The sequence below is a fragment of the Callithrix jacchus genome, chromosome 4 (assembly GCF_049354715.1).
Source record: "Callithrix jacchus isolate 240 chromosome 4, calJac240_pri, whole genome shotgun sequence".
Lineage (NCBI taxonomy): Eukaryota > Metazoa > Chordata > Mammalia > Primates > Cebidae > Callithrix > Callithrix jacchus.
In genome coordinates this window covers 155,741,942-155,769,725 of record NC_133505.1, presented here as the reverse complement: position 1 = coordinate 155,769,725, position 27,784 = coordinate 155,741,942, and the positions used below count along the sequence as shown (strand labels likewise).

Genomic DNA, 27,784 nt, shown 5'->3' with positions numbered 1-27,784 from the left:
AAGGAACCAGGGTTGTTTGTAATAAGACTAGAACACAGAAGATATCTGTGGAATAGAGAAGAAAACCCTGGCTTAGCCACCAGATGATCTGGGTTTGAGTCTTGCTTCCGTGCTAGCTGCTGAGTCACAATGGGGGAAGCACTCCATGTTTTTGAACATCAGGTTCCTACCTCTAAAATAAGAACAGGACTGAGCCGGGCACTGTGGTTCATGTCTGGAATCCCAGCACTTTGGGAGGCAGGCGAATCACTTGAAGCCAGTTCAAGACCAACCTGGCCAACATGGAGAAACCCCGTACCCACTAAAAATATAAAAATTAGCTGGGTGTGGTGGTGCATGCCCATAATTCCAACTACTCGGGAGGCTGAGGTAGGAGAATTGCTTGAACCTGGGAGGTGGAGGTTGCAGTGAGCTGAGATTGCCCCACTGCACTCTAGCTTGGGCGACAGAGTGAGACTCTGTCTCTCTCTCTCTCTTTCTCTCTCTCTCTCTCTCTCTCTCTCTCTCTCTCTCTCACACACACACACACACACACACACACACAAAGGATAGGACTAATACTTTTACAGGATGGCAATGGGGATTAAAGACAAAGAAAAAGTCTGTGAAAATGCTTGATAAACGACAAGAGAGCATTATGCAGAGTTAACGGGTGAACAGATACTTTGAGGTTTGAACCCACAGATTAAGGGCTATGAAGCGTTCAGCAACACTGGATGAAGAGGTTATGGAAATGCAAAGACTTGAGGCCCTGGAAGAGAAACTGCAGTGAGCGGGGCAAGGAAAACACAGGAAAAAGGAAAAGAAACTGGTGCTGGGGACAGAAAGAAGAGCAGTGGGTCTTGGAGAGTGTGCCTTCCTTTATGAGAAAACAAAGTAGGACTGTAAGACCACAGTGAAACCCTTGACCAGCAAAGGGGTGATACCTGCCTGGTGGATTATTTGTGGAGAATTTAAAATCACAGGTTGGCTTCCTAGTCTTGGAATAGTTTCAAGACACCAACTGACCTCCCTATCCTTGAGTCAGAGAATAAGAACTCATTTCAGTATCAGTTCCCCAAAAAAACAAAATCAGAGGAGACCATGATGCTAGAATACTTTCATTAATTCTAAGATTAAACAGAGAGGCTCTTTGGATTATCAGCAGTTTTCCACTATCAGCACCAACATTCTCTTCTATTAAAGTGAATCAACTACTTTTCATTAATTTACAACCATCCCACCAGGAGAGCAGAAAATTTTACTATGGGGTTGTTTACCAGTCCATTCTTGCTTTGCTATAAATATCTGAGGGCAGGCACGGTGGCTCATGCCCAGCACTTTGGGAGGCTGAGGCAGGTGGATCACTTGAGGCCATAAGTTTGAGACCAGCCTGGCCAACATGGTGAAACCTCGTTTCTACCAAAAACACAAAAAAATTAGCCATTGTGGTGGCACACACCTGTAGTCCGAGCTGGTCTAGAGGCTGAGGCAGGAGAATCGTTTGAACTTGGGAGGCAGAGGTTGCAATGAGCCAAAATGATGCCACTGTACTCTAGCCTGGGTGACAGAGTGAGATTCTATCTCAAAATAAATAAATACAATAAATAAATAAGAAGGCAAGAAATATTTGAGACTGGGTAATTTATAAAGAAAAGAGGTTTAATTGACCCGGTGTTCTGCAGGCTGTGCAGGAAGCATGGTGCTGGCATCTGCTCAGCTTCTAGGGAGGCTTAGGAAGCTTCGAATCATGGCAGAAGGTGAAGTGGGAGCAGCCACATCACATGGTGAAAGCAGGAGCAAGTAACAGTCAGGAGGGTCAAGGCGACATACTTTTAAATGACCGGATCTCCTGAGAATGCGTCCACTACCAGGAGGTCAGCACCAAGGGAATCGTGCTAAACCATTCATGAGAAAATGGTCTTCACGATCCAGTAACTTCCCACCAGCTCCCACCAGGTCTCACCTCCAATACTGGGGATTACAATTCAGCATGAGATTTGGGTGGGGACAAATATGCAAACGACATCAGCTTGTTATTGGTTTTATCCTTTAGAAAGTCACATAAGTCTCTAAAGTCTTTTATCCTTAACTTTTATCGCTAAGGTCTAGACAGTTTCTCCAAGTATAATAAGCCTAAGGATGCTAGTTTGATTAAAAAAAAAAACAGAGGGAAAAAAGTTTCAATATAAAACATTTTTTCTTTCAAAAAAGAGTAATCAAATTTTTAGAAACTCCCACTGGAGAATTCTCAATGTTCCTAGACTGTTATGCAGATTGTGCCCAAGATCTTCCTCACCCCTAGCCCAGGGCCACCCTCCTTTAAGAAGATTGTATATTTAGCTGGTGACATGTGCCACTAGGTTTTATGGAAGGCTCAGGAGAAACTCATTCTTCTTATTCCACTTTCTTTCCCTGGCCTTATTAGACCTAGAAATCGAACTTATTAACATTCACAATTTGGGCATTTGAGAAGTTAATTGACCGGGTGTGATGGCTCATGTCTGTGATCCCAGCACTTTCGGAGGGTTAGGCAGGCAGATCACGAGGTCAGGAGATCGAGACCATCCTGGCTAACATAGTGAAACCCCGTCTCTACTAAAAATACAAAAAATTAGCTAGGTATGGTGGCAGGTGGCATGCGCCTGTAATCCCAGCTACTCAGGAGGCTAAGGCAGAAGAATTGTTTGAACCTGGAGGCAGAGGTTGCTGTGAGCCAGGGTCATGCCACTGCATTCCAACCTGGGCAACAGAGCGAGACTCCCTCTCAAAAAAAGAGAAAAAGATGTTAACTGACCTAGAAACGAATGTCCTGAAAAACAAATGTTGCCTCCTTTGGTGCTCCTCCTTGCCAGTTGGGACTGAAGAAAGCAAGTGGTTATTAGCCTTAAATGCTAAGCCACCCAAAGGGGTCTGTGGATAGAAGTGTATTTCAGTATAATTTGTTTTCTTTGTAATCCTAAATATTTTATGATATGCATTTAAAAACATTCTGAGAAGAGGTCTGTAGACTTCACTAGACTGCTAAAGAGGTTAATGACATAAAAGATGTTAAGATTCCCTCAGGTATTGGTTATTTCTTTCCTTGGGCAGGGCCATTCATTTGTTCCTGCTGTGAAATGTATTTCCTGACCTGTATTCTAGTGCCAGGTCTCTGGGGCCATGAAAAAAAGTCAACAGAAGATTATTTTCCACTGATATTTAAAAAATTCTCTCTTAAAAACTTGGTTAAAATTTCAATTTTAAAGAGTTGGACAGCAAAACTACAACAACCAACAAATTTTATGCAAATAGAGTCCTCTGGGTGGTCCAAGTGCTCAAATGAAGCTCTATTTACCATTTAATCTTGCACAGTGGTTCTAAAAGTGAGGTCCACAGACCCCAAGCAGGACTCTAAAACTCTTTCAGGGGTCCACAAGAACAAAGTGGTTTTCTTAAGAATCTTAAGGTGTTCTTTGCCCTTTTGATGGTGTTGACATGTATGTGGATGGAACAAAGCTATGATCATAAACAGCTGGTTCATTCACAGGACTGCAGACCGTGGATCAAACTGTTCCGCAGGTCATGGTGTTCTTCACCATCACGTGCACGACAGTAAAAACAAAACCAGCTTATCTTAAGAATGTTCTTGATGGAAAAGTAAAAATTATTAATTGTTCTCAACATCAACCCCTGAGTACACACATTTTTAATATTCTGTGAAGAGGTATGGGAAGTTTGCATAAAGCACTTCGGCTGCTGACCTCCTGCAGACTGATGTGTGGATTCACTTTCAGGGCAATATGCTTAAATGCACAAGATAAAAAGGATTACAAAGGAGACCCAATCTATTGAATGATTTATCAAAATACTACAAAGTTGTGATAAGTAATATACATGCTTGTTCAATGTAATGAATAACAAGATTTCTCAGTGGGTCTAATATCTACCATGACACTAATTCAAGAATTATGTTAGTATGAATAATTGAGACCTCTCCAGTAATAGTTGACATAAAGTATCTATGAATTCGATTGGAGGCATTATAGGTACTGTTAATACTGCCGTTGTTTGTTGCCTACATTCAAGAATGAAGGAAATGTTAAGTTGGTAAACTATGATGCATTTTTTCCACTATCATTCAGAAATTCTCTGTAATTTACCCATGAACTTTTTTGTGGGGATCTGTGGACCCCATAGAGAGAACACCTGCCTCAGAACAAACTTTTGATTCTTGACATAAATAGCATCCACAGTTACTCCCTGTCCTATTACCTTGCTTATTTTTCTTAACTGTCTGTCACCACATGATACATGTTATCTGCTTAGTTACTATCTGTCTCACCTCACTAGGATGTCAGCTCCGTGAGAGGCAGGGCTTTGTCTCCCTTGTGCACTCCTGTTTCAGAGTTTAGGAGAGTGTCAGACCACAAGGGATGCTTAACTCATATTTTCTTGACTGAATGGATAGATACAATCAGCTTCCAAGACTTACTGAGCCTACATGGAACACTGCTCTTTCCACTTCTAGTTCCTGCTCCTAGTAGAGTGTCACTGTGTTTTTCAATATTTGTATCTCTTATAAATATTGCAGTTTGCAGCTAGTCTCATGATTTAATCTGAGGTTTTAGAAAGAAGTTGGTGCTTTAAAAGAAGCTGTTAATCAATTAAGAGGTTTGCACTTTCCCTGGGATGTCTGGGGATTGTCAGGATCTACTACTGTTTCCTACCGGCTTCCACAGAGAAAAGGCCAATGACTGAAACACACGCCAGAATCTTCTGCAAAATCCCCAAAGTAAAGCTTTTGTGGGCTGAGATGGAAAATATGAATCTGAACGTCTGAATATCTGGGATTGTAACTTTATCCAGGAAAACACACTGGTGTCACATGGATAAAGGTCAAACAGCTAAGTGGAAAAACATCATGTAGTTACCTTATCATGAAACGTTTCTTTTGGCTTCTCATGCTTAATAGGCTGACCTGCTTAACTATTTGGATTTAAAAGAAAGAAAGATCTCATAGCATCAAATCTTACTCTTTGTCTTCAAATACTTTTATTATAAAATCAGTCCCTCTTTATTGTATAAAATATGGCCAAGCAAAAAGAGGACAATAAAAAGCAACCGTAAATCTGCCATACCAAGTAAATATTTTAAAATGAAAAATATGTAGAATATCAAGAACATAATATATTCTTTGGCGTATAGCACTTTTCAGTACTTTTTATATGAAAGCCTGTTTTTCTTTCTGTGGGTTGTCCCGACTGTAATGCAAACTCCAAATAAAATATTTCAAAGAACAAAGGAAGCAAAAGTCTTGGAACTTTTTTCCCTATATGCTTAATTTTTTTTTGTACTTAAATGTGCACAAAGAGGCCAATGTTTCTTTAGCTGAATTTTCATTGACTTAGACCTTGTTCCATCTAAATCCCAAATAGGGAGGGATGGACTGAACAAAGCAAAATTCATTCGATTATCAAAAAAAACTCAGAAGAGTTTGTTGTTTACCATATGAATTGGTAACTTCTCATCAGCTCCTTTATTTGAGAAAGTGGCATGAAGATGAGACAGTGTCAGGTGGGACAGGTCCTTTAGCCTCTCTAATTAGAATAGGCAAGGACTGGATTGGCTTTGGTTTCTCAGTTTTACAGCTTCCCTTCTTGGGAGACTGAACGCCGTCGCCTTAATTTAACAAAGTCTCTGTTCACCTGGAAGGACTCATGACAGAATTGGGGACCTATATGATCTCCGTTGGCATTTTTGCAGTTGGTAGAACAGATACTTCTGTTAATGCAATCCAGGTTGATTTCAGTTTCTCTGAACAAGGACAAAGGTAAATCCCTCTTGTGTTCCTTTTATTTTGGTAACAGTCTCATGGCTTACTTTTTAATGGAATGCCCTAGTCTTCTTTTAAGTCAGTTTATAGGTGTTGGTCACATGCTAATGCAGTTTGTAAAAAGTAACAGAAATTCAGGATTTGGATTTCTTTTGGGGCTCAGCCACCTTCTTCAACAGAGAAGGTTCTGAAACTTGCAATCTCTTAATAATTCATTCTCAGTTCTTTCCCCCCTTCACCATCCCTATTCCTTTTGAAATTTTAAGCTTTTTAATCAAGGTTTTCATTTGGGGGGGCCTTTGCTGAAGTCAAATAATTCCTCTCTCTCACAGACTGGAAGTAGCTTTTTTAGAAGTCTAGAGGCCTCAGATGATAAGAACAGAAGCATTGAATTATGTGCTCCTTGTGTTTTCAAAGTCTTTGATTCTCTATTATCTCTTTTCATTGGCTGAGGAAGGACTGATGAGGTTACTGCGTTTCCGGGAAGGGCCATTCCAGAAGAGGCAAATGACAGCAGGACTGTAAAGCTCATTGCTCAGTTCACTCATTGTTGGCACAGAAGCACTGGAATAAGGGTCGGGGAGAGTGACAGACTCAGCGTTGCTGCCCAGTAGGTCAGTGAATTAACAGGAGCAGAGGGCAAGGAGAAGGAGGAGAGAAGGAACTGCATCCTTGGGAACAGGCAGAATTCTACTTTGAAGGTGGACTTGGAAATGGTGGAGTGGAGTGGATTGGGGTGTGGCTGGGGGGAGATGGGGAGTGTAGGACAGTATCAAGTCTACAGCTTCAGGTTAGAGACCAGGGAAACATCCTCATCTGGCATCCTGCCTGTCTTTCAGAGAGCACCAGAAGAAAGATGGTTGTGGCTACAGGCATTGCTATTGTTGGTTTTTGAGACAGAGTCTTGTTCTGTTACCCAGCCTGGAGTCCAGTGGTGAGATCTTGGCTAACAGCAACCTCCACCTCCCAGGTTAAAGGCATTCTCGTGCCTCAGCCTCCCAAGTAGCTGAGACTACAGGCACACACCACCATGCCGGGCTAATTTTTGTGTTTTTAGTAGAGATGGGGTTTTGCCATGTTAGCCAGGCTGGTTTTGAACTCCTGGCCTCAAATAATTCACCCGCCTTGATCTCCCAAAGTGCTGCAATTACAGGCACAAGCCACTGCATCCAGGTTGCTTTTTGAATAAATGTAGTAAACCAGGTAATTGACGCATGATACAGGATCTGCCTAGCTGTTCAGTGTTGTTTCAGTTCTTGCTACCTTCTGCCTCAAACTGCATACCCCAGCACCCTTCACTGCCTTTAGTGCCTCCTCTGTATAGTTCCACTGCCTTTAGTTCCTCCTCATCCTGCAACACGAGACTCAGGTGACACCTGCTTCAGGAAGCCTCACAGACACGAGCTCCCCACACCTCTGGTGGTGCTCCTAGATAAAGCTCTGATGCTAGAACGCTAGTTATCTGTCCACCTCTCTTAGACAATTCCTTGAGAGCAGAGTGCGTATCTTGTTTCTGGAGCCCTAACCCTCACCACTGAGCTTGGCACAAAGTAGATGCCCATGTCTGTTTGGCTGAAAGAATACGCATCTGATGAATGAAAACACATGATGAAGAAGATAAAGAGGTTTGGAGCTAGAGATGACACTGCAATGTTAGTGTCACGGCAGTAGCAATTCTCATTCTATTGACGGATGTTTCCCAAATGGTGTAAAAAGTGCCCTTCGCACAGTGGGTACCAAAACAGAATTTTTAAAATAGATTAAGAGGGAAGAAACATTTTTGGAAGTGATGTACAAGTGGTGAGCTACAGATTCTTTTGCCATGTCGAAGATTTTAAAGAGCTTTTCTTGAGGGCAAGGGTTCTTTTCAGGGGAGACCCATTTTTTCATCTGGAAGAAAGCTACAAGGCACAAATTCTTCTGCAGCTTATTCATGTGCAGTAGAAATATTATTTTTTAGTAATTCACATATAACACAGTCTGAAATGAGCCTTCTGAGTCTTCAGAAGTCTCAGTGCCATGAAGGGCACACCACCTGGTGCACAGACTGCAGTCCCCCGAACTTCCTGACCCTTCCTGGCATGTTCTTTGCAGAGCTAAGCTCTCAGGCCCCAAGACAGAGTGAGAGAAGAGCCTCGAGATCTGAAAGCTTCTGCATACCTCCCTGCTTCCAAGCAGCATGCATATTTCATTTTCTACACAGAGCCGGGGGGATAAACAATTTCCCAATAAACAGAGTGGCCAGGGAGGCAGGTAATTAATGAGTCTACTGGTTTGTGGGTGGGAGTGGGCAGGAAGCGTATCAATCAAATCCCTGGGCTGTAATGGATGTTACAGTTCTCTTAAAAGGTCATCTTGAGGTTAAAACACATCTTTCCAATATAGTGTCCAATATAGTGCCATTATAAACGTAAGATTCAGGAAGATACAACTGTATGTAGCACAACCTTTTATGTTATTTTGTAGATGTTACCAATCCCTAGTCACGAGTAGGGTGAGGATGCATATCAATCAGCATCACCTTCAACAGCGAATATGACTGAGCAGTGTGGTGTGCAGGACACTGCAGAGACAGGGAGCATAAAGCGATTGTGCTCTGTGTCCTTGAGGAACTTTCTATTCAGGGAGGGAGACATAAAAAATGATGATGATGGCAATGCAGGGAAAGGCAAAACGAAGGGCATGGCAAGCTCTTCCACAGGGATTCCAAGGAGCTGGGTGGTTTCAGGAATTTTTTGCATCAGAAATGTGTTGGGGAATCATGAAGACAGTTGTGTATAGCATAGAGGTTGGAGAGTCAGCTGTAGCGTCAGATGACCTAGCTTCAAATCAGTGGCGTGCTGGCAAATGTGCAACAACCATCTTTTCAGACAGAAACAAACAGACAGACACAGACAGACAGATAGACAGACAGACAGACAGACAGACAGACAGACAAGGCCTGATGTGTACTATATGCAGATTTTCATGGTGTAAATACTCCTACACGGCCAAATTTTCAAGCTACCATTTTCATGTCAACTGACTACCGCAATTCCTAAAAATTTAAAAATTGACTCAAAACTAGTCTGCACCAGCTCTAACACAATACTAGCTGAAATCCAGGTTCTGTTACTTACTAGTGGTGTGAATTGAGGCAAGTTACTTAACCTCTGTAATCCTTGGCATCTCATCTGTGAAACAGGTATAATAATATCAATCTTAGCTGGGTGTGGTGGCTCATGCCTGTAATCCCAGCACTCTGGGAGACCAAGGCGGGCATATCACCTGAGGTCAGGAGTTTGAGACCAGTCTGACCAACATGGAGAAACCATGTCTCTACTAAAAATACAAAAAAATTTAGCCGGGTGTGGTGGCGCATGCCTGTAATCCCAGTTACTTGGGAGGCTGAGGCAGGAGAATCACTCGAACCCAGGAGGCGGAGGTTGTGGTGAGCCAAGACTGCACCATTGCACTCCAGCCTGGGCAAAAACAGTGAAACTGTGTCTCAAAAATAAATAATAATAATATCCATCTTAGGGGGATGCTGTAAAAATTAAATGAGATAGTATATGTGTGGTAGCCATGAATCTCTCCCGCTTCGGGAAGAGTAAGTAACCAATGGTCCCAGCTGCTTTGTTCTGATTTTATCACCTCATCTGTGCCAAGGCCATGCTTCCCATGGGCTAATATCAGGCAGTGACGTGTGTGATGAGTTGCCTAAGGCAGGCCCATTCCTGCAACACACAGGACTCCTCTGATGAATGACTTTGGCTGACAACTTCCCCTTGGCCTGTCAGAAATTCTTTTAGAACTACACTATGTTCTAAGGCTCTCCTTACCCACCAGTCCTCCCCGTGTTCTTGATAGCAATCAGACCTACTATGGGTCAGATGGCTCTTCCCTCCTGTTCTTCCCTTCACAGGCATTTCCCCCAATCAATCTCTTGCACATCCAATTTCCTCTTGGCACCTGCATCTCGAAGGAGCCCTTTGGGTTATGTATGTAGTATATGCTCAGTAAGTATTTATTTTTTAAAAGAAGAGTGATGTGGAATCTCCTCGTCCTTTACGTTCTAAGGACCTACCTCTTCCCTCGGTAAGTGATTCTGAAAGCGAACGTGACAATCCTTACCACCCGGGCATACATCTGCATGCCTCACCAGGCCAATGCAGACCAGACTTCCCTATCACTATCTCCATTTTTCCCACGGTCTTCTTGACGCATATGCACACCCATCGTGCTTCTACCTTTGTCACTAAATGGAAACTGCTCTCGCCAAGATTATTAGAAATCTAATGGCTACATTTTCTATTCTCATTTTAGATGTTCTTCCTAGAAGCTTCTGATAGTCATGAACCTCACGGAACTTTTTCCCTCTGATTCTCTGACACCACCACGTCTCTATATTGTATTCTTCCTGGGACTCTCATTCAGTGTTTTTTTGCTTCTAAGTCCTCAATTGGTGCTAAAATATGGGTGACTCTGGGCTCTTTTACTTATCCTCATTCCTGATACACACCCTATGGCTCTAATTCATCAACTTCAGTGAATAATTACTGAGCACCAACTCTGCTCCAGACATGATCTCAGAATAGCTATTTTATTAGATTGATTACCCTGTCTTTGGATACTGATCACTTACAATTCCATATATTCAGCCCAGCCCACTTTTTGGCCCACTGGATATCTCCATTCACATGTACTTCAGGGACCTGAAATTCAGCATATCCAAAGCAGAATTTATTCTTCCTGCACATCTGTCCCTTTATTTTCTAGCCTCAGCAGTACCTTGCGTCAGCTTGCTCCAACTAGAAACCTAGAAGCATCCTGAATGCCTTTTCGTTCTTTAGCCCCATAGCCACTCACTCATGAAACAATTGTTGATTTTATTACAGACATGTCTTAATCTATCCATTCGTCTTGATCTCATGTATTGTGACAATCCTGTTCTAAAACAAAATAGTTTACTTTGCTCTACTCCAAACATCTTCCCCTTGCATAAGATTCTAAATGAAAATCTTGGCTAAGTGCAGTGGCTCATGCCTGTAATCCCAGCACTTTGGGAGCCCAAGGCAGGAAGATGTCTTGAGGCCAGGAGTTTAGGACCAGCCTGAGAAACATGGCAAGACCATGTTTCTAAAAAAAATAAAAATAAAAAAGAAAGAAAAATTAGCTGGGGTAGTGCATACCTGTAGCCCTAGGTACTTGGGAGGCTGAGGTGGGAGGATTGCTTGAGCCCACAGGTTTGAGGCTGCAGTGAGCTATGACTGCACCACTGCACTCCAGCCTGCATGACAGAGTGAGACCCTGTCTTTAAAAAACAAATGAATTAAGAATAAATAAATGAGAATTCTGTCATATCATGGTGTCTAGGACTTTTCATTGTCTTTAGCATAAAGCTTCAAATATTTAGAATATCTTTTTAAGGTCTTTGATGATTGATCTATTGCCTACCTCTCCAGCTTCATATTACACCCCTGTTCTCTACTTTCTAAACTCCATCCATATGAGATTCTTGCAGTACCTGGCACCCCTGACTGATAAACTTATTCTGCCCATGGCCTGATCATCTCTCCCAATTACTTGTTTAATGTCTGTTTTCCTGGATAGATTATATACTCCAGGAGGGCTAGAACCACATCTGTGTTTTTCATTAGTGCATTCTCTGCATCTGCTAAAGGGTTGGCTACAGAGTAGGTGCTGTGTATTTGTTGAAAGGAAGAGTGAAGGAACTGACCATATCAGAATGTAAGTAGCCTAAACATTTGTGCACATGATGTATATAATCAATTGCGGATGGGTAGGTTCCTGAAAAGATGTTGGTAACAAAATGCCAGACCCATCAGGTTTATTTATATTTAAAGGGAAGAACCCAGGAAGTACAGTTTCATTTTTTTTAAAAAACAACTCAAATTTCAGTCATTGGCATCGATGTTAGTGTGTCAGTGTTTGTACACATGCATGTGAACACTGTGATGCAGGGGTGGTGGTGATAGGGTCTCCTGTGGTGATCTGGTCACCTTGAAGACCGCATCTTCCTTTTCTGGACAGGCATGAGGTTGCACTAGGCTGTCTTCAGACGTAGAGTGGTGAACAACAGATTGGAAAACTTTAGGAAACAGCTGTCACTTCTGGGTTTTACCATTTTGCTTCAGAACTTAACGTACACTCTTTTCAGACACTCCTGTACTTCACAAATTTGTTCTTGACGTTTTATTTCCTAAATTCACTTTGCCTGGTAAACACCCCACTGGGCTCATCCTTTGCTGGCAGCCTCATAACAGGGGTTAACTCTGTGTGGCGTTTCTAACCCTCCTGCTCCAGCCGTAACAACTCAAATGAGCTGCTGAGATGAGATAACTTCTGTTTCTTTTCTGCCGTGAAATATTATGACTAATTGAGAAATGATTTTTTTTTTTCCTTTTATCAACTCCCTGGGATTCCATGTTCAAAGACCTTGATGACAAATCCTGTTCTTCCATTTGGCTTCTTGCTTCTGTTGTTTTCATTCCTGCTTTGTTAGTGGCCTTCTCTTCTACTGCGCCAGTGACAGTCGGCTCACAGGTCAAGGGCCTACCCCGTATGACTCCATTCCAAGAGCCCCTGGTAAAGATGTTTAATTGCTTCTTGCCACAGCTTTGTCACTTGCAAAAAAGGGATTAATAAGGCTACCTTGGCGAATAGCACATTCTTGGAAGATGGTGGACTTGATGTGTTTTGAGTTTTTCAAAGCGAAAAGTCTTTTGAAAACTTAGTGTTAACTGATGCCGTAATGTAAAATTATTTATTTTGACTGAATCTTAAAATTCTCAGTGCTCAATATGGCTTTGCAGATAAATTAAATATAGACTGTGCTCTGATTTTCACTAATAACTTTTAGAGAGAATTAGATGAGGTGTCTTTTATCAAAAACATTTAAATTAATGCTGTATTAAAATGGGAGGCCCAAGTAGTTTTAGGAACAGGGAATGAAACAAATAATACCTTGCCCCAGTTGAGAAGAACTTTCTCAGGAAAAGGAAACCTTTTTGAAAATTACCCACTGAATGTTGGACTAATGACAACATTTTATTTATCTGTAATGATTAGTATTTAAAAGCAAGTGCTCATAGACCTCAAGTTTAAAGGCACTGTTAAGGCTGCTAGGCATAACAGAAGTGTTTCTTTTTGATAATAATGTATTAGTTTGGGTAAACTGGTGTAGCTTAATATCATCAGCTGTAATGGAATGATGTACTCTGAGATCCACTGGGCCCTGGGTAACAGCTGTAAGAGCTGAACAAGCAACAGTTAACTTTGCTGAGGACAATGAAGCATCCTACTATGGTTTGAATGCAGTCGCTCTAGAACCCAGGTGTGGCCAATGTGATAATATTAGGAGGTGGGCCTTTAAGAGGTGATTGGGCCACAAGGGCTCTTCTCTTGTGAATGGGACTAGGTGGCCTTATAAAAGGGCTTGACATGGTGGGTGTGGTGGCTCATACCTGTAATCCCAGCCCTTTGGGAGGCTGAGTTGGGTGGATCATTTGAGGTCAGGAGTTTGAGACCAGCCTCGTGGTGGTGCATGCCTGTAGTCCTAGCTACTTGGGGGCTGAGGCAGGAGAATCACTTGAACCCAGGAGGCAGAGGCTGCAGGGAGCCAAAATCGTACCACTGGCACTCCAGCCTGGGTGAGAGTGTTATACTCTGTGTCAAACAAACAGACAAACAGAGCTTGATGGAAAGAGTTCACTCGCTTATCCTTCTGCCTTCTTCGGTGTGAAGACACAGCATTTTTCTCCTCCAGAAGAATCACCTTAGAAGCGGACAGAAGTCCTCACCAGACAACTGAACCTGCTGGCACTTTGATCTTGAACTTCACAGTCTCCAGAACTGTGAGAAAGAATTTTCTTTTCTTTATAAATTACCCAGTGTCAGGTATTTTGTTACAGCAGCACAAACAGAGGAAGACATATCCATTTTACAGTCTAGAAAGAAGTGTCCAGCTTAATTAGCAGCAGTGACCCAGAGGCAACAGAGATGCTTGCACAGAAAATACAGATACACAAATTTATATGAATGAAAAATATGCAAAGGATGCACTGATGTGATCATATATTTTTCAAACTGTGAACCAAATATGTATGTATTTATCCATTTACTGAGATAATAATCTTTGTGCACTTATTATGTGTCAGACCCTGTGTGCATGTCTAGTACTAAAGAAGTACAGCTAAAAAAAGACAGGAAAATTCCCTGCCCACATGCAGCAAGTTCTAAGACCTTCCTATGCGATAAGCTCAATGGGGTGTAAATAGAGCAGTGAAGATACCTCCTACCCTTTGGGAGCCGACTGTCAGGCTGAGAAGGACTAAGGAATCAATGAGAGTGTCACACAGGACAAAAGGACCAGTTCAGCATAGTGGTTAAGAACATGGCTTCTGAAGCCTGTTTGCCTGGGTGGGAGTCCTGGTTCTATTACTTAATGGAGGCAGCTTCACTCTAAGCAAGTTACTTATCATCTCTGAGCATCAGGATTCTCAACTCTAAAATAAGATCACAGTCACACCTTTTATAAGGTCGTTATGAGGATTAAGTTGAGGATTCTAGTGCTAAACAGTACCTGGAACAGTGTGACTTCAGGAGAAAGAAATGGGGTAAAGCACACGGGCAACTGGGACTCTAAAAAAGGAAAACACCTCAAAGGCTGGGATCGAGAGAGACTGCAGATGAAAATCTGAAAGATGGATAGGAGGTGGAAAGAGGAAAGACAAAGAAGGACTGTTAGGCCGGGTGCAGTGACTCATGCCTGTAATCCCAGCACTTTGGTAGGCCTAGGTGGGAGGATCACTTGAGCTTAGGAGTTTCAGACCAGGCTGGGCAACATAGTGAGACATAGTGAGATCTCATTTCTACAAAAACAAAAATTGGTCAGGTGTGATAGCTCATGCCTATAGTCCCAGCTACTTGGGAGGCTGAGGCAGGAGGATCACTTGAGCCTGGGAGGTAGAGGCTGCAGTGAGCTGAGATCCCACCACTGCACTCCAACCTAGGCAAGAGAGGGAGATCCTATCTCAAAAAAAGAAGAAAAAAAGGAAAAAAAGGGCTTTCAACTTAGGGTATCAGCATAAGGACAAGGATAGAGATGAGGGTGAGCTTTTCTGAAAGATGATGTCAGCAGCTTGGTTGCATTAGCATGTATTTGGGAAAGCAATAAGTCAGGGCTGGCAGGATAGGACCAGATTGTTAAAAGCCTTGAAAGACAGAGAAAGGCCTATAGGATTCACCACAGTGGGCAGGAGTCACCGAACTTCTTGAGCAAGAAATTAAATGGTGTGATGTGAAGTGCTGCTTTGGGAAGCTAATCTGGCAGCACTATGCAAGCTGAAAGAGAGAGAATGTCTGGAATTTGAGGAGAGCAGTTAGGAGGCATGGCAGAGTTGAAAAAAGTTAAAGACTGTTGGCAGCCACAGTGGAGGAAGATGGGGACATCTGAGAGACATTCTAAAGAAAAACTAAAAAGCATTTCACTGCCAATTGGACTGACTGGACGAAGGAAGTAACTCTTTTTAGAAATTCAGGAGCATGGTACATAAGAGATATATATGTGTTATTCAAAAGTTTTAAGTAATAAGCAATCATATTGGACAAAAATAGATTAGACAAGATGTATGAAACTGACCGCATAAACTCTTATTGTATACCCAAGAGAGACTGTGAGTCCTAATAAAGATGAGGGACCAAAGGACTTAGGGAAGAAACAAACACTGTGAGGCATGACGAGGCCATCTGTGATGGGCCAGGTACAAAACCGCCATTCCAAACAAAGAGCTACTTGAGCTTTAATACCTGGGGTTCACGCATAAAGGTAAAAGGCATACACTGATCTATGAGATTAATCATCTAAATTTAATGAGGGGGGCAGCTGCAAATAACAGAGTTAAAATCTCAGCTACATCTTAACCAAAACAATTCAAGCGAGTTGGTTTATTCCCTCACTCCAACTTCGTTTCCAAAAGTAAGGGAAAAATAAGAGTCGCTGCTTACTGACCACACAGAGCTAAGAGTGGGCATGGCAGGAAGTAGAGTGTCATCATTTTGACGTTCTCAAGGTCAAACTTTAAAGAGAAACATTGTTCAACCAAGCATCAATATTATTCTCAAGGATCTTGGCTTATCTGCGTCCATATTTGTAGCTGAATGGATGGACTGAAAATTGCTCAAAGTACAGGGTCTTAGTCAAAGATTTCTCCCTTTTCCAATGCCAAGTGTGCTCAGGGTCAATTCAAAGACCTTTCCAGTCCTTTTGTAGCAGCTCCCCAGGAAGTCAAAGAAGCCTTCATCAGAAGTCAGGGAGATGTGAGGTCTCCACATCAGAGGTGATCCAGTCCTAGCCAAAGACCACCTAGGCTTGGAGTAATCCATTTTTACATCTGCTGCTATAATTTAAGTGAAGTAAGATGGGCATCTCACATGACTTTCAGCCTCCAACTGTTTTTCATCTTTCCTTTGTATTGCAAAACTAAGAATTATGGTTCTAGTCTGCATTTACTACAATTTGTTAAATGTGGTCACAGAGGAACTGACTGCCAGAGAAACCACACCCATGGGAAAAGACACAAGACAACATCCAGCCCAGAGACCTCAAGAAAGGACACACTTGAATTTGGTGACACAGGCAGTTGAGAATGAAGCCACTCTGGAAGTGGTGGGTTATGAGAAAGGAAACGTAGGTTACAGGTGGATGCGGGACCGGGGTGTTGATGTGATAGTCTTTGTCTTTTTCCTTAGGTTTTTCTATCACTAGTTGTTAAGACTGATGCTGCTTATATTCTCCCTGAAATGAAATCCCAAAGGATCTGAATCCTAAACATCATACTTTAGTAGAAAAAAAGGAGAAATGAATTTGACAGTTAGCAATTTAACTTTTACTTCAATTTTCTGACTTGTATGATAAACCAATTTTTTTTTTTTTTGAGATGGAGTTTCACTCGTTACCCAGGCTGGAGTGCAATGGCGCGATCTCGGCTCAGCACAACCTCCGCCTCCTGGGTTCAAGCAATTCTCCTGCCTCAGCCTCCCGAGTAGCTGGGACTACAGGCGCTCACCACCATGCCCAGCTAATTTTTTGTATTTTTAGTAGAGATGGGGTTTCACCTTGTTGACCAGGATGGTCTCGATCTCTCGACCTTATGGTCCACCCGCCTCGGCCTCCCAAAGTGCTGGGATTATAGGCGTGAGCCACTGAGCTCGGCCAAACCAATTTTTTTTTTAAAACTTTTACTTTATGTTCTGGGATACATGTGCTGAACATGCAGGTTGGCTACACAGGTATCACGTGTCATGGTGGTTTGCTGCACCTGTCGACTTCTCATCTAGGTTTTAAGCCCCACATGCATTACGTATTTCTCCTAATGCTCCCCCTCCCCTTTCCCCCCACCCTCTGACAGGTCCTGGTGTATGATGTTCCCCTCCCTGTGTCCATGTGTTCTCATTGTTCAACTCCCACTTATGAGTGAGAACATGCGGTGTTTGGTTTTCTGTTTCTGTGTTAGTTTGCTGAGGATGATGCTTTCCAGCTTCACCTATGTCCTTGCAAAGGACATTAATTCATTCTTTTTATATATATTCCATGGTGTATATGTGCCACATTTTCTTTATCCAGTCTATCATTGATGGGCATTTGGGTTGGTTCCAAGTCTTTGCTATTGTAAATAGTGCTGCAATAAGCCTACATGTGCATGTGTCTTTATAGCATATATAAAGACTATATACTCTAAAATATATATGATTTATAACTCACAGGGTTTTTTATTAATAGTGGTGAGACACAGAATGCCATGGATTACACCTGACATTTGTCATCAAAGTTTCTTTTGTTTATTTATTTATTTGAGATGAAATCTCGCTCTGGGGTGTAGTGGCACAATCTTGGCTCACTGTAACCTCTGCCTCCCAGGTTCAAGCGATTCTCCTGTCTCAGCCTCCTGAGTAACTGGGACTACAGGTGTGTGCCACCACACCCAGCTAATTTTTTGTATTTTTAGTAGAGATGGGGTTTCACCGTGTTAGCCAGGATGGTCTAGATTTCCTGACCTCATGATCCTCCCACCTCAGCCTCCCAAAGTGCTGGGATTACAGGTGTAATTCTTCATTAATTATTGAACTTGATAACTTTGTCTTATACATCTGCTGATTCTTTCTACAAGTCTTATCCAAGTGATTAATTACAAAACCTGGGATGAAGGCTTAATGCTCTGCAGGGTGGCAGAGAGACAGCCATCTTACTATAAAAATCACATCAGTTATTTTATCTTCAATGCAAAGAGAGAAGCCTATGCAAACTTTTAGCTAAATGTTGAGACAATTCCGTTGTGTTTTTACTTTGTAACATAAAATGCAGAGCCATATTTTAGTCGCCTTACTCATTTGGTGACTGGGGCTTCTTGCGGGTAGGTGTTTTAAAAGCTTTGTCAGGAAATTGAGCAAGCTTTGGTTAAAATTCTTTCATTCAACTGTGAATATCTGCATGGGTTTAGGGTCAGAGAAAAAGTGCTTTGTTCTAGAGGCTGTGTGATTTTGTAGCCAGTGAAGCCCCCACCTGTTCCATTCATTCCTGGCTGCTTTCTCAGAAAGCGCATGCGCTGAAATCAAACTTCTTAGGAAATTCCTGCCAAACCACTTTTACTAGTATCCTTCCTACTCTGTCTGAGACACTTATTGATCAGTCAGAAAAGGGAACAAAAGTTGTTTGTTACATGTGCTTAGCAAATCTCAATGACTATAAACCAGGCTCATCACAACGTTCAGGCTAGATTCTTTATTGTATAACTTGTTCAGGTATTTAATTTTTTTAATATTATAAGGCAAGTTTGAACTTTCAACTGCATTTCAGGAGATTAGGCATCTAAAATACTTGTTTCTATCCAAGATTATTCTGAAGCTCCAAGATACTTAGCATGACCTTGGCTCCCCACCTACCCACCTCCTTTTAATAATAAGCTCATGCTAACATCGATATTATGCTCCATGCTTTGGGAAGAAGCATGCTTTGTCCTCAGTATGGTGACAAATAGTCAGACATTCCCTCCTCTTAGTTTCTATCCTCCTTGTAGTCAAAAGTATTTTAGCCTTGTCCTTCAACTTTCAGCCATTAGAGGGCAAGGGTGAGGCAGCTAACAAATTCTGAGTCTTGTTTTGAGAAACCTGAGTGAAGCAAGTATTTTTCCAATTACACACTATCTAATTCAATTTACATTTATTAGAAAAACTGCCAGCTATTTCATATTAATATTGACATTTTCATAAGTACTTGCAATTAGAATTCAAGCCGAGATTCCAATAAATCTCTTAGATGTTTTACACTTACTTTTCCTGTCTTCAGACTTTGCAAAATATTTTTAAGAACATGTTTGGAGGTCATTCAGCCTTTGGGGAATTTATACTGTGTATGTAAAACAGTTTGGGCTGAGAAAAAAATATTACAAATGGCAAAGCAATTGAGGACAACTGCAGAGGCATGCCAACTTCTGCAAAAATAAGTGTAGGGTATAAAATTCAAAATTTTAACAAAGTTAAATGGAGCCATTAGTTTTTCACTTTATATAAAACCTCATCCCACAGCTTCTTTCGATAGCAAGCCCCCTGACTGCATTCAGAGAACATTTCCTGACTCCCTTTAAAATGTAGTTCTACTCACCCACGTCTTTTAATTTTGCATTTACATGTCTTTGTATGAATTGGCCTGCATTTAAAGAATGTCACATGTCTCTTTGAAGATGTGGCAATGAACTCCAAGTGCCTTGTCAACCTAAATAAAAAGATGTCCATATGCTAAAATCTTTTATTCATCAAAGTGCTCATTCTGTTTTATGGTCTAAAGCGTGGCTTCCTAAAGTAAGATCTGAAATGTACAGTATAATGCATTCCTTGGTTTGTGGATAATAAATACTATCTACTTCAACTTTAGAGTAAAGTCTGACTTAAGGCATATGTAGAATATTCATAAATACAACAAATAATATTGCACTCTACCATCAAACCCTTTCAATGACATTTATTTGCATATGCCAATTAAAAGCCTAACAAATAAAAATGCGTAAGGGGAGAGCAAATACAGGTTTTTCCAAATGGGCAGCGGATAAGAAGGTTAGCTTCCATAAGGCATTCAGGGGGTGCTTCTCGCAATGTAAACAGCTCCTGCTAAGGCAGTGAGGAACGGATGTGCTGTTAATTCCTCAGTAGTTTTGAACCTCAGCTACACGTTGGCATCATTCCTGAAGCTTTTTTTTTTTTTAAACCCAAAGCCCAGGCTGCACCCTAGACCAATTAAACCAGAACTTTCTGGTGTGGGACCCAGGCATCAGTAACTTTTAAAGCCCTCAGGTGACTCCACGAGTGGCCGAGGCTGAGAACCAACGCCTTAGTAAACGTTAGCCACCCCCAGCAGGGGCGCAGCGCTGAGCGCCAGCGGTGGAACACAGCTGCAGCAGCTCCACTGACTCACAGCGAGGGGCGGGGCTCACAGCAGATGAGCTCAGCTGACAGGTGGCCGGCGGATGCACCTGGCTGTGCTCTTGCGTTGGGTGCGCCTGATGGGACCTTGTATGGAGACAGCTGGTCAGGCAAACCTGCCTTGGCAGCCATCAGAGAAGCTTTGCTTTCCCCACAACTGGGACATCTGGAGAAACACTTCGCCGTCCCCAAGCTCCTCGCCTCCTTAAGTCCTCTGCTCCTGCCAAATAGGTGGTTCACCATAGAGCGAGCCTCTTGCTCTCAGGCTTTTACACACTTTCTAAAGTGTCACCTCACTTGTAACTGTCCCCAGAGCCTTACTTCTGCTGCATCTGCTTCTACCCCTAAAGACAGCGCCCACCTCTCCTCTCCCCTCCTTGCTCTTCTGGGAAGCTGCTCCCAACCCCACTCTTGCTGATTTCGTTCCTCCCCGCATTTTTCAGATTGCTAATTTAACACACCCCAGCCAATGACAACTCCTGTATGGCTGCACTGAGCTATTAGTATCTCTCTCCTTGTTGGTGTTAAGCCTTTCAAGTTTGAGTCTTCTGTTGCTAACCAGGCAGCAAGCAACTGGAAGCACAGCAATGAGTCTTCTACGTCTTTGTAATTGCTCCCTCATCGCTGCCCCGACCCCAACTGGAACTGCTCCTTGCACATGGTTGATGTCCCATAAATACTTGCTCCTTGGTTTTTCTTGCACTTGGATCAGTGCAGTAGCCTCTGATTAGCTGGTCTATCCACAACTAGTTGAAGCCCTTCTCCACTCTGTATGTTGTCGCCAAAGTGATTCCTCCACCGCAAAATGTAAAAGATCCAGGATGCCCTGTAAACATGACTCTTTTGCTTTAAGTCCTTTAGTGCCTCCCCAGGTATCTTTAACAGGGTCTGGGAGGCTCTCTGGGGCCCAGCCCCTGCCTCCCCACATCACTAGATTCAGCTCTTTCTTTCCTCCCTCAGCCCACCCTGCTTCAGCTTCCCTGGTTCTCCTCCCTACTCCCTGTACTCCCTCCTGCTACAGGGCTTTGTATGTGCTGTTGTCTATGCCTGAGTGGTTCTTCCTTCTCTTTCCCTTTAGATCTAGCACAATCATCACTTCTCTGACTCCCAGACTTGCCAACTACCCCATTCAATACCTGGACAGTGCCATGCACCCCCACCCATTGTAGGATGTGATGCAGCTGTGACTTCATATACATTTGTGTGGTTTTAGGATGAATGCCTGTCTCTTTTGCAGTCTGTGAGCTCTGTGAGGACTGATGGTGTTTATTTTAGCTCAACATTTGATTTCCAGTTCCTACTATAGCTCCTACTATACAGAAAGTACTAAGTCAATGTTTATCGCGTGAATGAATGAATGACGGATGGATAAGTCACTAGTAGAAGAAGAAAAATAAGATGTTTGCGTGGCCACTCGGTTTTGCAGATCAGGGACAGGACAGCCATGTTTTGGTGCTACTGCACAGTAGAATGCACAGTGGCAAACACCTGAAAGTGGCATAGCCAAGTGTCAGAATGCCTGTCACACACACATCCTCTCAACAGTCCTCTCTGCCCCATGCTGAGTAAGTCGTCCTTGGTGACATCGTAGTACGCAAAAATAATGGACCCCAAAGTTGTCCATATCTTAATCCCTGGGACTTGTGATTATTTTACCTCGTATGGCAAAATGGACTTTGCGAATGTGAGTAAGGTTACAGACCTTGAGAGGGGAGACTATGGTGGATTAACTGGGTGAGCCCAATCTAATGACATAAGTCCTTAAAAGTGAGACTCCTTTCCAGCCAGGCTAGAGAAATGAGCTGAAAGAAGGAGAGGAGTGAAGCTGAGAGGGGCTCAATCCACGGTTGGTGTCTCTGAAGATAGCTGAAGAGAACTGAGAACCCTGGTGCAGCCTCCACTGACATTTGGGTGCTGGATGTGGCTCTAAGTCTCAACAACTTCTAGTTTCCATGTGACTCGGCTGTGCTGTGGGTTACACACTTCCCATGGGACCTGGCTCTTCCTGGCATTTCCTGGTCTTCACTGGCCTGCCGTCCTTTTGTCTTCACTCCCACAGTTCTCCTGCCCGCTGCCTCCTGTTACCAGATGCGATCTGAGTGAATCCCAGCCCCTTGTAACTACGGTAGCCTCATGCAACTCCCCCATGTTGTGGTGTGATCTTAACCACCCCTCAACCTCTCTGGGATTGCCATCCTGGTCCATAAGAGGGGACTGAGGAGTGCTCACAGCTACACCAGGGGAGGCTGTGAGGGCGGATGCCCCAACATGAGGCAAAGCATGCTAACCTGCTACACGCCACACACATGGCTGCTGCGGTTTGGTGGTAGCACAGGTGGCAGAGAGTTGCATTCTATTCTAGCTCCAAAATCCCTTTGTTGGTTCCTCCTCTCCTCCCTTGCCCCCTACTCCACCCATCTTGTTTTCTGTTTGCCTGACTCTCCAGGGATACCTTCGGGTCTTGCTCACCCCAGAAGTGGCCTTTGGTTTTAAAAACTCCTGTGACTTCTTCTTTAGGAGGACACAGGAGTTTACATTTACCCAGGACAAATGTATTTCACAGCTTATCTCCGAAGCAGGGCCTTCCTGGTCCTCCCTGCTCCTGGATGGCTTGCATCAGCCTGGCAGAGCATTCGGCTCTGGCGTGCCTTTCTCGTTACCCCTTGGAGGGGGAGAGTGTCCGTGTATATGACTTTCCAACCCAGGGCCTACAGGAGCTTAGGTTTCCAAGTAAATAAACACGGGACAAACGTATGCCAGTAGGCTGGGATCAAAACACATCTCCAGCTGTTGGGAACACAAAGAGAAGCAGTTTCCTTAGAAACGGGTTCCCAGGGGAAGGAGTCTAGTGAGGCAATTTGAGACCACAGCATAAGTAGACCTAAGGGTTCAGGACCCAGTATGTCCTGAGTCCCAGGAAAACAGCAGCCCCTGTGGACTCCCTGAGCAGAGGAGCTCCAGGTCTGTAGGAAAAAAATGGCCCCTTTAGGTCATGTGGAGCCAGTAACAGAGCCAAGGGGTTAGGAGCATCAATATGGAAATGTGTTCTAGAGAGTTTTAGCTTCCAAAGCACATTCTGTGTGCAATGCTCAATTAACACTCCAACAACCCTGTAATACAGGCAAACTAGATAATATGGTCCCATTGTACAGAAGAGATAAGCAAGGTTCACAGAGGCCAACTCCCAGGCCAAGTCACCCAGCTAAGGCAGCTGAGAAGGGAATATAAATACACCTTATCTTGGGGCCCTAGCTCAGCCTGCAATTGGAAGCTAAATTTGAACTAGTTGAAGACCAAGAGACTAGCTTTCTTACCTTCACAGATTTGGAAAACATAGATATTTACTGAAACACTTAAAAAGCAGATGATCCAAAGCCCTTCTTCACTTTATTTACTTATGAAAAATGGTGCTTTAGGAATAGAGGCAATCCCTGAGGTTTCTTTCATTCACAGGACAGCCTCAGCTGGTCGAGACAGAGTGGAAATTTCCATACACCAGTGTTTCATATGTATACTTTCAAAGTTAAAGGACGTAACGAGTCCAAAACTTTCAAGGAGATTAAAATGCATAGCTTTCTCTAAACCTTTGCTGACTCTGGCCAATTTTCAGACTTCTCCAGAATCCAACAGGGCCAACATGATTCACTGAATTCTTTATGAATTAAGAAGCTGTAAATTACGCATCTTTTCTTTTAAACATGCATTACTTTCCACACTTTATAGCCAAGCCGAATAAATAGTGTCACAGACGCAGTGTTTTCTCTGGGAAAATTTTCTCCCTTCTCTTCCTATTCTTCAAATGGAGAATGGCCTTGTGAAGTGGCGATAATGGTTAGGGCAGGAGCCCAATTTGACATTTTTGAGAACCTGACGTGTGTTACCAGCCGGGTGAAAATGACAGCACAAGAAATCCAGCTTCATGGAAGCTTTGAGATTAGAAAAGGAAGAGGCTTCAGCAGGAGTAAGATGCCCTCCCTCATCTGGAAATGAAAACAGTTGCTCTTCATTAGAAAAAGCTTTCCATCATTCATTCTTTCATTAAATATGGTCTGTGTGCCAGGTATTTCCCTACCCTGGAAATAAAGGAGGCTAGGCATGAGCTGGAAAAGAGTCTCAGGTCCTGGGATGTGTTCAAGTGTGCCTGGATTCAGAGGAACCTCACCCCCAAAAAGGAGGCAGCCACCTCAGCACTAGGGAGTTTCCAGCTATGGTCAAAAAGAAATGAACCTAAGACAATTGCCTTTCACAGTATGGCTGCTAGAAGCTGAACTTGCATCTATGCGAGCACTAATTTATTTTAAAAATGATTTTCCAGCAAATGCAAAGAAAGAAGAGTTTGAAAAGAAATAGAAAATTTGAGAAAACCTAGTTGTTCCCAGAAGATAAGGAGTAGCTATAAGATGCTTGCATATTTGAAAACAAATTGCTGTAACAGCCACGTCTTTGTACAGATGGACAATGTTCCATAAAATGACTCTGCTTTAAAAGCATGGGACTCGGCCCAGTTCTCTTCTCCCTTTACCCTTCAGGAGGTAAAAACATAAGGTCTGAGTGGGCAAACAGCACCAAGATGGGGTCAGGAGGTCTGGCTTCTCCTCCTGGCAGGGACTTTACCCCACCCCGAATCCCAGGCCCATTTCCACACCTGTAAAATGAGTGTCCTCATCCTCCGTGGGGTTCCTGCAAATCCTAGGATTCCTTTACTCTTTCCATTTTCTTTCACACCACTCTGCCTCACAAGATGATATTATTTCACCCCCAGAGCAGGCTCAGAGGCAGGCACTGGCTGCTCCCAGCTGTATGCTAAGCAGCTCTGTAAGGCTCAGGGCCAGGAGCAGAACTGTCCGATTTTTGGCAACTGGATAAAGCAAGGGGCTTTGGAGCATTGAGATCTGGACCGATGTGGTAAATCAGCAGACCCATTTCAGGCCAGCACCCAAGACCCTGTGCCTGCGGTGTGTAGGGAGGGGCCTCCGACGGGAGGGGTGGCCTGCGAGGAGGGGATAGTGGGCTCCTCACAGCTGCCTGTACCCCGCTGAGACACAAACAACACCCTCTTTTCAGTCAAACAACTGACCACCCAGGCTTTGCCAAAATGAGGACAGACCCTTCTGAAAGGGGGCAATTTTTATTTCAAGGGTCTAATGGGACCAAGGAGATGGAATTAAAAGTTTCAGCTATTAAAAAAAGGCAATAAACCATCTTCTTCCAAATAAACAAACTATCCTTTGAACAAGAAGACAGCCTTCTAACCAGGTCAGGGTGGAACCAGATCATGAAGGGGACACACTCCCCCCACCAGCTCTTCTCTCTTGAGCCCCTTGGATTTCTGCTGTGTTGCTTTGGGGAGCCCCATACCTTCCTGCTGGGGCCTTGCCAAGGATGGATCTCATGACCTCATCTGACATAGACCCTTCCTGAACACAGTGCTTACATTTGGAAAGGGGCCCCTACAAATCTCTAAGGGCAGAATTCCAAGCAGGGAAATCTCCCTACAGTCTCTCAAGTCACATAATAAACGCAGTTACCAGCTCTTCAAAAATCTAAGACTTACCCCAACTACCAATTTTCAACATTTTATGACCTTTTAAAAAAAACTCCAAACCAAGCCGGGTGCGGTGGCTCACATCTGTAATCCCAACACTCTGTGAGGCCAAGGTGGGTGAATCATTTTAGGTCAGGAGTTTGAGACCAGCCTGGCCAACATGGTAAAACCCCACCTCTACTAAAAATACAAAAATTAGCCAGGTGTGGTGGGAGGTACCTGTAGTTCCAGCTACTCTGGAGAATGAAGCAGGAGAATGGATTAAACCTTGGAGGTGGAGGTTGAGCAGAGACCTCGCCACTGCACTCCAGCCTGGGCAGACTCTAAGAGACAGAATGAGACTGAGACAGAGTGAGACTCTGTCTCAAAACAAAAACAAAAGCAAACAAATAGAAACTCCAAACCATATTTTTTTCCCTTACATTTGCCACCTTTCTCTCATTATTTGTGTGAGTGTGTGAAGACTATATTATATGAAATGATTTATGGGATGGCAACAAAAGCTTGACGGAGCAAAAAAAGCTAGAGCATTTCTCTCAACTCTTACATTAATATTTGAAGAGCAGTGTTCATAAGATGTGTTTTTGTATCATTGGTTTTTCAGTGTTTTCTGCTATCCTTTGGTCCTAACTTTATTAGCATGAGGATTGAATCAGAACTATGAAAGAATTACCTGGATTAAATGGAATGTATGCTGTTTTTAAAAGAACATATAGCTATATTAATCAAGATCCAAAACGAATAACGAAGATAGAGAAGACATTATTCTTCCAGTAAGTGGGTCTATACCACAATTACACGTCTCACTGAATTAAAAAAAAAAAAGGTCATATTTATAACCTATAGTTTAAGTTTTTTTTAATTTTAATTTTATTTATTTTTAATTAAAAATTGTTTTTTTGAGATGGAGTCTCACTCTGGTGCCTAGGCTGGAGTGAACTGGCATGATCTTGGCTCACTGCAACCTCCACCTCCTGGGTTCAACAGATTCTCCTGCCTCAGCCTCCCAAGTAGCTGGGATCACAGGTTTATGCCAACATGCTTGGCTAATTTTTGTATTTTTAATAGAGATGGGATTTCACCATGTTGGCCAGGATGATCTCCTGGCCAAGAGTGATTCTCCTGCCTCGGTCTCCCAAAGTGCTAGGTTTACAGGCATAAGCCACTGTGCCTGGCTTCATAACCTATAAAGAAATAGATTAGGGTTGGGCTACAAAAAAAAAAAAAAAAAAAAGCCACTTCTAAAATAGATCATCAATGGAAGAAAATAAAAATAAAAAATGTATCACCAAAATACTTCACTGAAGCCTTAGGTAGTGGATCAAATACTGAAGGGGAGTGGAAAGCCGTGGGTCTGGTGTCATCGTCTAGCCCTAGAAGTTAGAGACACTAACTTCTCTGTATCTCAGTTTTCTCTACTCTAATAATGGATTTGAAAACATGCACATGAGCCACTGAGGGGACATCATCCCGAAATGCTCCCAGCCTCTGAACACCCCCTTCTATTACGTTTTTAAAATGAGAAGAGGAAGCAGCTGTTCTGGCTGTGGCCCCGAGATTAGGTGCTTTCTTTCCAGCAGCCAGGCTGCTGCGGAGGGCATATCAACAGTGGCTTCGGCGCTGGGTGGTCTTCCAGCCCTGGGAGCGACACATCTGAGTGATCCTCAATACTTCCTTCTTTTCTGCTTGTGCCCAGAGATAGCCCAGCATGTGTCCGGGTGAACTCCAAGGGCTCGTTCAGACAGAGACCAGGATTTCGGCCTACTGGGCACTAGGCTGTCAGCATCTCAGTATTTCTCAACATAGTGATGGGAAATGTCCTTTTCGTTCTAGTGCTGAATGAAAGACATGCAACTCCACACGCCATTTTTGTTACCAACCTCTGTGCTGTGGAAATAATTACTGGGTTCATCCCTTATGGAGCTGAGGGTCTCAAAACAAGTCCAGGGAAAGCAATTATTGCCGCAATG

General features: G+C 43.1%; 1 protein-coding gene across 2 annotated transcripts in view; it reads right to left on the bottom strand.

Annotated features, from left to right (window-relative positions):
* UST (uronyl 2-sulfotransferase) overlaps positions 1-27,784 on the bottom strand; it is a 316,876-nt gene that overhangs the window by 76,175 nt on the left and 212,917 nt on the right. The gene's annotated exons all lie outside the window — the stretch shown is intronic.